Source organism: Coenobita brevimanus, chromosome 107, assembly GCF_032717465.1.
Source record: "Coenobita brevimanus isolate Jiangsu-jjx chromosome 107, ASM3271746v2, whole genome shotgun sequence".
NCBI classification, from domain to species: domain Eukaryota; kingdom Metazoa; phylum Arthropoda; class Malacostraca; order Decapoda; family Coenobitidae; genus Coenobita; species Coenobita brevimanus.
Window position 1 is genome coordinate 4,013,686 of NC_137060.1, and position 9,144 is coordinate 4,022,829.

Consider the following 9,144-nt stretch of genomic DNA (forward strand, 5'->3'; position numbering starts at 1 on the left):
ACGAGGTAATGAAGGCTGTATCGAACCCCTCCAGAGAGAAAAGCGTCCCGTAAGCATGAATGAAATCTGTTGTAGGTAGAAAGAATAGAACAATAGATTAATGAGTGTCAGGATGGTCGGCTGTTAATTAGTTTCATCATATTTTTCTCCAGGTCCCGTCATGGTTTTTGCAGTACCAGTGGGTGTAAATGTTTGTTATAATTGTTTACCTGGAATCTTGCATGAGTGTGTAAGTAGGCTGTCTGAATCTAATCCAGCTTCTTTGACTCCTATAGTTTAGTAGCCTTAAATGGCTGGGAATTTCCTTCTTTTTCAAGTTCTTTCCCAAAACTAAATGGCAGAATAAGACAATACTACGGCTGGACCAGTGCATCCTATCTAATATATTACACTTCATTGTGACTGACATCAGTGTTCAGTGTTAATAAAATAAATACTATGGTTCCACATCCTTTCCGACCCATCTCTATGTAACTAGCGTCATATTCTAGTGTTAATAAGGTACTACGGCTCCACATCCATTCCGTAGCACTTCTTTGTGATTGGCATCATATTCTTGTGTTAAGATAACATTACTGCATTACATCCTTTCCACAGAATTTCTTAATTAGCATTATGTTAATCTGTGCTAATAGTTGAGCATTGGACCTGCAGAGATGGCAGTTTTAGACCAGTGAAAGTAGAAAGAGGGTCGGATTTCTGTCATTGCCACGCGTTGGTGTTTGTAGGGAGAGTATGTGTGGTTTTTATGACTGTTTTGTGTGTACATCTTATTTGACGGTGTAAGTGGATTATTTGTTTCCAGTCCTACCTTTTCAAGACGATAACATGTTTTGTGTTATATTATTGGTGTCTCCAGACGATTTTATTCAGCTTAGATAGACGTTTCAAACGGGGGGGGGGGGGGGTTACATGCGGTATCGCCTTCATTAAGTTGGACATCTTTCTTTTGGATTTGTTCTTGTTTTCTTTAGACGTTTTTCTCCAACTTAAGAAAGACTAAATTTGAGGATGTAGGTGTAGTCTTTATGTTGTTTGTTGTGATTGTTTAAGTGTATCGGGCCTTGTTTGAAGGTGTAATGGGTTGTTTGCATTAAATCCCACACCCATTGGCTGCACCCTCATACCTCGGGTGGTTTCCCTGTCAGGAGTATAATAGTCTGGCGTTAGTCACAGTAAATGAGGTAAAATGTATCCATATTTTCACATATTCTTGCCATCACTAGACATTTTGGACTTCTGTCAACTGTTTGTTTTCATCCGTCAAAGCTACGTAACACCTTTTCAGCCAAGTTGATAGCCAGGTGTTGACAGACTGGAGGATAACTGTGGCTAGTAACCAAGGAGACTCTCCTTCCTTATAACGAAGTCATCAAATTTCATGCCACAACGACTAAGTATTCATTTTGTGAGTAAACCAGTTCTGTCAGATGAAAACACACCGACTGTGGTAGTGTGGAGGTTAACCCTTTCAGGCATGAGGTGTCTTTTTTTGTTGTATTTTAGGCCATCTGTTGATTCTGGAACTGTCTTCCTCTCTCTGTATTTCCGTATGCATGTAACCTCCAGTCTTTTAGACGCAGTGTGTCCAGGCATCTCGAAATGAACGGATCTTGAACTTGGCTCATTGTTATCTTTTTTTTATTTTTCTTGGAAGAAACAATCTTGCTGGCATCTAGCTTTTGGTACATTCATCTTTGCATAAAAAATAATAATAATAATAATAATAATAATAATGATTTTCAGTTTACGATAGACTTTTTGACTTGGAGGGGTTAGATAAAGCATTAGTCCACCCCATCAGTACGAGACGCCTTTCCGTAGGTGAGAAAAATCGTCTGGTGGCAGCAAGAATAAAACAAAAAAAGACGTGACCAGGATTGTATGGGTTTATTAAGGCTGTATCCAACCCCAGCTGGAAGAAATATAGGCTGAAGTAACTCACTGGAGACAGCAGGAATAAACAGAAATATAAGCTGAATAAACTCACTGAAGACAGCAGGAATAAACAGAAATATAAGCTGAATAAACTAACTGGAGACAGCAGGAATAAAAACAGCAGACATGACAACGTTAGTGGTCTGCCCCAGGCTCATGTGAAACGGGAACCCGATGGACTGCAGACTTAAACTGCCCTTCAATAGTCTTTCTTCCGTGAGATAGGGAAGTAGCTGAGGGACTTCTTTTATTACTAGGCAGTGGAACCGTCCTGTTATATCGGTGCCACCACCTGAAGGCTTCCCTCTCCAGCACTCAGCGTACTAGCATAGCAAGGAGGTTAAGGATTAAATCGACAACTCCTTGATGCGGTGACATTTTATTGATTGATTTATTTTTGCTGAACCCCATACGGTTTTCTTCAGTTTAGGGAATACTATTGGAACTGGAGGGGTTGGATTTGGCATCAGTGAAGTCCTCCAGTGCTATAGTTCATTCATTTTAGCTTGACGGAAAATTTCGCCTTTTTGCAGTTTATTTCTGGAGACACAGTGACACAATAAAACATTACCACAGTTGTGCTTCCTTGCCACACAATGTATTCGTGTCCAGCACCATATTCCAGTGATAATCCCACGCTACAACCCAGCATTCAGAATGGAGACATAGCTACCAGTTTTGCGCCAAGGTAAAGGGAATACAGTATAGAGTTAAAAAAAAAAAAAATCTTTGTATAAAATGGGTGATAGTCAGATTTGGAAGGAAAAGACGTCATCGTAGTGATGTGATGGACTCAGGGCATCAGAGATTTCGTAGCACTTCTCCTGGGCGATTTATTTTGTAAATTACGCCTCACTATCTTGTGTATGTTACTGATGCAAGGTGTCGATATCAATACGATATGAGTAACTTAGAAGAGAATGTTAAAAATGTACGGTAATGTACATACAAAACAAATCGCTTAGGAAAAGGAGCTAAGAAGCCTGCCATGGCACTGGGATTACAGTCCTCACTCCATGTTTGGTTGACAGAAGGAAATAAAATCATCTTATGAAACCCAGAGCAAAGGAGGTAAATCGTCTCCGAGATTGTTGTATTTGGTTGGTGTACTCTTTGACTTTTGCTTGGCCTAAAGTTGCAGTGTCTCCTGCTTTAATGCCAAGTTGTAAGAATAGATTAACATTAGAAGTGGTGCAATAAGTGCCTTGGAGAGAATGGTGAGCCGTAGCATTGTCATATTCTGCCACTGAGCTACCTGAAATAATCTGCCAAACGACGAAGATCTGGTCCAGATTAAGGTGAAAAGAGTGTTGGCGTCCTATGAGATGATGATAAAACCGTCTGGTGTTTGTCTGAATAAAAATACTTCGGCGTTCATGGCTGAGAGAGAGAGAGAGGGGGGGGGGGTATTACTAAGACTGTACACTCTGATTAGCCTGCAGTCTGGCTATTTACTCTACCTTTTCACTGATCATCCCTTACTCTGTAAACATGCACTCTGTTCACCGTCATTAGGATGTAGACTTCACTTTAATCATCATGCACTTTATACACTGATTATCATGCAGCCTCTGACTGTTCACTCTGATCATCCTACATTCTAACTCTCCACACTGACTGTTCATTCTAAACAGCATGCTGTCTGTTTACTCTCTCCAGGTGCACTGTGATATGTCGTTGTGTATGCATAGAGGTGGTGGGATAGTTAGGAGAGTTGCAGCCAGCCAGATGTAGCTTGTCATTCGTCATACTTGCTGGTTGAGTAGTGTGTGTGTGTGTGTGTGTGTGTGTGTGTGTGTGTGTGTGTGTGTGTGTGTGTGTGCGTGTGTGTGTGTGTGTGTGTGTGTGTGTGTGTGTGTGTGTTTGGATATGTGCATGTGACAGTATATAATTGCGATTTTTGTTTGGTTGTGTTTTGTTTTGCTGTTTGTATATCAGCATGTTTTTGTTGGGGTGTGTTTGTGTATTGGCGTTTGTTTTATCACTATATATTCGGTATGTATATATATATACAGAGAGAGAGAGAGAGAGAGAGAGAGAGAGAGAGAGAGAAAGAGTTTGCATTTTATGTGAAAGTTTAAGTCAGGATATGTGTTGATTTGTATGTGATTGCGTTTTATGTGTTTTTGTGTGTGTCTTGACTGTGTCTTATTTGTCTGTTGTTATTTTTATGTGTGTGTTGTTTCTTGCTTTTGTGTGTGCGTGTTTGTTTGTTTATCTGTATTCGTGAATTTTGTTGTTGCCGTGTCTGTGTGGGGGGGGGAGGTCCTGTTGTTGTGATGAGTATGTATATTTAAGTATTCCATTGTGACAGGTGCGTCTGTGTCTTGTTGCTGTGTGTGTGTGTGTGTGTGTGTGTGTGTGTGTGTGTGTGTGTGTGTGTGTGTGTGTGTGTGTGTGTGTGTAAGACCATTTCGCTTGTATGGCGTATTATATATTCTGTTATTGTTACCACCAGACGAATTTATGCAGATGTGGAAAGCGGTATTGGACTGGATGGGTTGGATATAGCCTTCATTAACCCTTTCACAACTAGACCTGTTTTTTAAGTGGAATGATATCGTCTAGAGGTGGCATTGATAAAATGCAACAAGACGTCACCGTATTGAAGGGGTGAAAAGATATCCTTTGCTCTCTTCAGTACAGCACACACACACACACACACACACACACACACACACACACACACACACGCACGCACACACACATATAAAACCCTGTTTTCTACAATGAAGAGTTTTCCATTTTTCCCTCTCTGCTTCCGAATGGTTTTGTTTAGCGTCAGTGATTGAATGGACTATAACGTCTTCACACCGTTGATATATTATTAAAATTTATTTATGCTACCACCAAACGACTTTATTCTATTTAGGACACACTTGTAGTAGTGGTGGGGTTAATGAAGGTTATATCCCACTCCGTCACTTCGAACAGTCTCGTCAAAGGTGTATAAAATCATCTAGTGGTAACAAAAATAAAACTAGACGGCAGTCGCAGAGCGCATTCCTTCTTCAACGCCGGTACAATGTATGATTTATTAATACAGTTTCGTGTAGCGTCGTTGACGGAGATAATAAATTCTACGGTCTTAGTCTGCCCTGCAACACAGTCAGTGACAGCATGCCGCCACCAGCGACAGTAAAGTTATTTATAATTCACTCCTGCATTCGGATTCACCGCAAAATCCAATCATATTTTCCTTGATCCACTGCCCACCTATCCACCTGATTTTATCGCAATCCAATAACAAGTTTTTCAGATATCTTGTATACAGACAGACAGGTGTGAATACATAATCTCTTTCATCTTGGTTGGCGAAGGAAATATAAATACTCCACCAGATTGAAATGAGATAACATGATGAATGCTGTGTGCAGACTGACACTCCCCACAACACAAAATACTGCCAAGTAAGTTTATAGCGGAGCGCTGTTTACGGACCAGCCTGTATATATCTGCCCCTGCCAGTTAGAAAAGTATACCCAGAGCTGAATGAAGGCGTCTGAAGGTAACAGAGAGAGAGAGAGAGAGAGAGAGAGAGAGAGAGACTGGTGTTGAAGGTATTAATAAGAATGAAGGCATCATGAATATTGCAGATGTGTCCTTTCGTTGCTCTAACAGTTGCCTTTCCCACCTCCATTTTTGACGGACATTTTGCGTACACTTCTGTAGTTCGTACACTTTGACTTGGCACATATTTTCATCCCTTTTCAGCTAATTTCACGTAGCTCAGTCACAGAATAAGGCAATACTATGGCTCTGTATCTTTCCCATACCGTTGCAGTTATTCCTGATTAGCACCATATTCTATTGCTCATCTTTAGTTATAACCCAGTATTCAAGATGGAGAGATGAGAGTATTAGGTCAGGCTAAAGCATTGGTAGTATAGTGTGGTGTAATATCTCTCGGTTTGTATTGTAATGGGTTGGGGGCTGCCCAGTACCGTACCTCATATTTAGTTATTGTTTCACGTAATAATCCAGAAAAGTATCTACTACACTTCGTGGTAGTCAAACCAAATGTGTCTGGTGGTGTAGTGGGATAAAACACTCCATCCGCAGCATATTACATCCGAGGGGTGGTTGAGGTTCATTGCTAATTGTCACGAATCAATCCGCGACATTTCCCTTTTGTGAGAAGCCACGAACTATTAGTGGAAAACTCACTGCGTATCGCTCAGTTAACCGTTTCTCCCTCCATTTCGGGGTACACTTTTCAAAACATTCGTCACTGTTTTCAAAAGTGACCGATTTAATGCACGTCACTAAGTGCTGTACTGAGCGATACTATTGTTTTCTTTATTGTTCGCCCCTGCTCGCACTTGACCGTTAAAAATGCGGCTTAGTGCTCCGCTTTTGTTCCCACGACTTACTCAGTCGAGTGTTTGTTGTGACGGAGGAAGGTCCTGTGCTCCAAGAAGTGTGAGAGGTCGCTAGCACCCAAGCTCCACTGAGACAGTTAATCCAGTCCTCCCACCTCGGGTGATACATAGCATTCATCGACCGGTATTTCCTTTTTGTAATCCTAGTTTAAGAGTTTAATTAAGGTGTTTTTCCTAGGCGTAAATATTTAGCTTTTGTGCGAGTGAGTGAGTGCGTCTCATTGATTTGATTTGAAATGTAACGTTAAATTTATTTTTGTAATTAATAAATTTAAAAGTTCTTTTCCTTGAGCTTAATGTAAACTCTTGTTTCATTTCTCCATAATTAAGCTTATTTTCCATACAGCTCCTAGCTTGCATAAACGTTTGCTTTCATAACTGGTACTTAGACCAGTCTTGTTGTATTAACTTAAAATCCGTTGTGCCAGGAGTTAATGCATCAGCAAGAACCTGATGTTATTATTATTAGTATTAGTTATTTATTGTCAGGGGTGATGTAACTTTCTCCAGAGGCTAACAGTACAGTAATTCAGCAATTGTGAGTAATTAGTCTCTGCTGTGTACTGTTGAGAAAGTTTATAAATTCTCGTTCTTAGAGAATCTTAGCAAGTCAGCGTAAAGTAATCGTTGCTTGATGTAGCAAGACAATCATTGTCTCTGCTCTTCAGTATTATTGAATATTATTATCAATTTAAATAACATTTAAGCATTTATTTAATCAAAAATACCGTGATATTATAAAAACCCTGTGACAATTGGCGACCTCATTCTAGGATATTAACTCCTAGCTATAAAGCTATTCACAAGATAGTGCTCACTCATTCATATTTAGGTATTTATCATTAAAGTTTATAGGCACAAGCTTACTGGTGTTTACCCTTAATTTAGCAAGTGAATTTTGCTTTATTAATCAATAGAATACTTAACTCTAGTTTATTCTTGGTAACGCCAGACGATTTTATTCGCTCCTGGGAAGTCGGCGTACCCATTGTGTGTATTATTGAGTCTTCCCAGTCATTTACATTTTTGATTTATTCTTTGCCAGTTAACTAGATAAGACTGGTCACCACTAGCTTGTGTCTGTATTCTTTATTTGTATTATTAGCATTCGTTTGCTTAATAAATTAGCGCCATGGCAGCCAGTGCTTATGTACAGGAAGCCAAAGATATGGGTCTCTGACCCAGAGAAAATACAGAGTTACGTTCTCTCACGGTTCAATTACGAGCAAGAACGTGAGAAAGACGCTCGTGAACGTGAGCGAGAACAGCGCGAATATGAGCGAGAACAGCGTGAACACGAACAAAAACAACGCCAGCTCGAGTTAGAAAAAGAGCGACAACAGCGCGAACATGAGCAAAAACAGCGCGAACTCGAACTAGTACAAGAGCGAGAACAGCGCGAATACGAGCGTGAACAACGCGAGAGAGAACGAGAGCACGAACGTGCGGAGCGAGAAGCACGTGAAAAACACGAATATGAAATGATGAAGCTCAAGCGAGATTCCTTGGCTTCAGACACGTCTGCTGCAGTTGGTCCAAGCTCCACGAGCGTTTCCCCTGCACATGTCCTGGCGACCCCACGCATCAAACTTCCTTCATACAAGGAAAGCGAGCGAATCGAGCCGTACATAGCTCGTTTTGAGGACATGGCAGACTTATATCAACTGGATGAGGCAGCTAAGCGGCTTCAGTTTCTTAGCCTATTTGAGGGCCCTGCCCTCGATATTCTCCACAGAATTCGTGGAGACAATCTCACGTATGAAGTGATGAAAGCTGCACTCATTAAGGCGTATGGTCTCACAGTAGAGACTTGGCGCTTAAAGCTCAGTTCATGCGAGCTCGTCTCCAAGACAAGGAGACAGCTGTTCAGTTCCTCGACCGTCTCACTGCTTACCTAGGTGAGTGGATGGAGAAAGATGAAACTCCTTCCACGCGTGAGGGGATAATTGACCTTATGCTGCGTACACAGCTAGAGAGGTCGTGGCCTGCTGAGCTCATAGCACAGCTTAAGATCTGCCAGGTGAAAGATGCCAGCCAAATGGCAGAGAAGGCTGACGCATTCTTTACAGCATACGGGTATCAAGCTCGTAAGCAAAACACCTGGAGCAGAAAAGATACTGCCAAGTCTGGGAAGCCGTCTCAGACTGAATCCCAGCAACAAGGCCATTCTCAGAATAATGGCCAAGGTCCAAAACCGCAGTGGAAGGACCAGGGGCAAAACACTCAGAAACCTGAGTGGAAGAGGTACAACAAGTACCCTAACCAGCAGCAGTATCAGCCACGCAACCGACCGTCGGGACAAACTTTTTCACCACCAGCTCAAAAGAGGCAGGAAGTGAATGCAGCCTTCATTCCTCAGCAGCAGCATGGTGGTCACGTCCCTACCAGTGTGGGTACTTCCCCACAGTTCACTAGTCCCACAGTGACAGTGAACCCCCCTCCACAGATGGCCAATGTTCCATCTTCCCAATATAATTGTCAAGGCACAATGTTCGCCGCATCAGTTCAGCAGCCTCATGAGTGGCTAGCTGCTTCCTCCACAGGCCCTCCCACAGGTGACAGTACCTTCCTTGTTCAGCAAGGGTTTGTGGGAGACATTCCTGTGAAGGTCCTGAGAGACAATGGTTCCTCAGGTTGCTCTGTTAAGCAGAGTTTAGTTCGGCCTGAGCAGTATACAGGTCGACAGATCCATGCAAAGCTTATTGATGGATCAGTGAGATTGTTCCCTGAGGCATGTATCCAGGTGGCATCTCCATTTTATACTGGTACGACACTCGCGGTTGTCATGCCAGAGCCTCTATTTGACTTTATAGTAGGCAATATT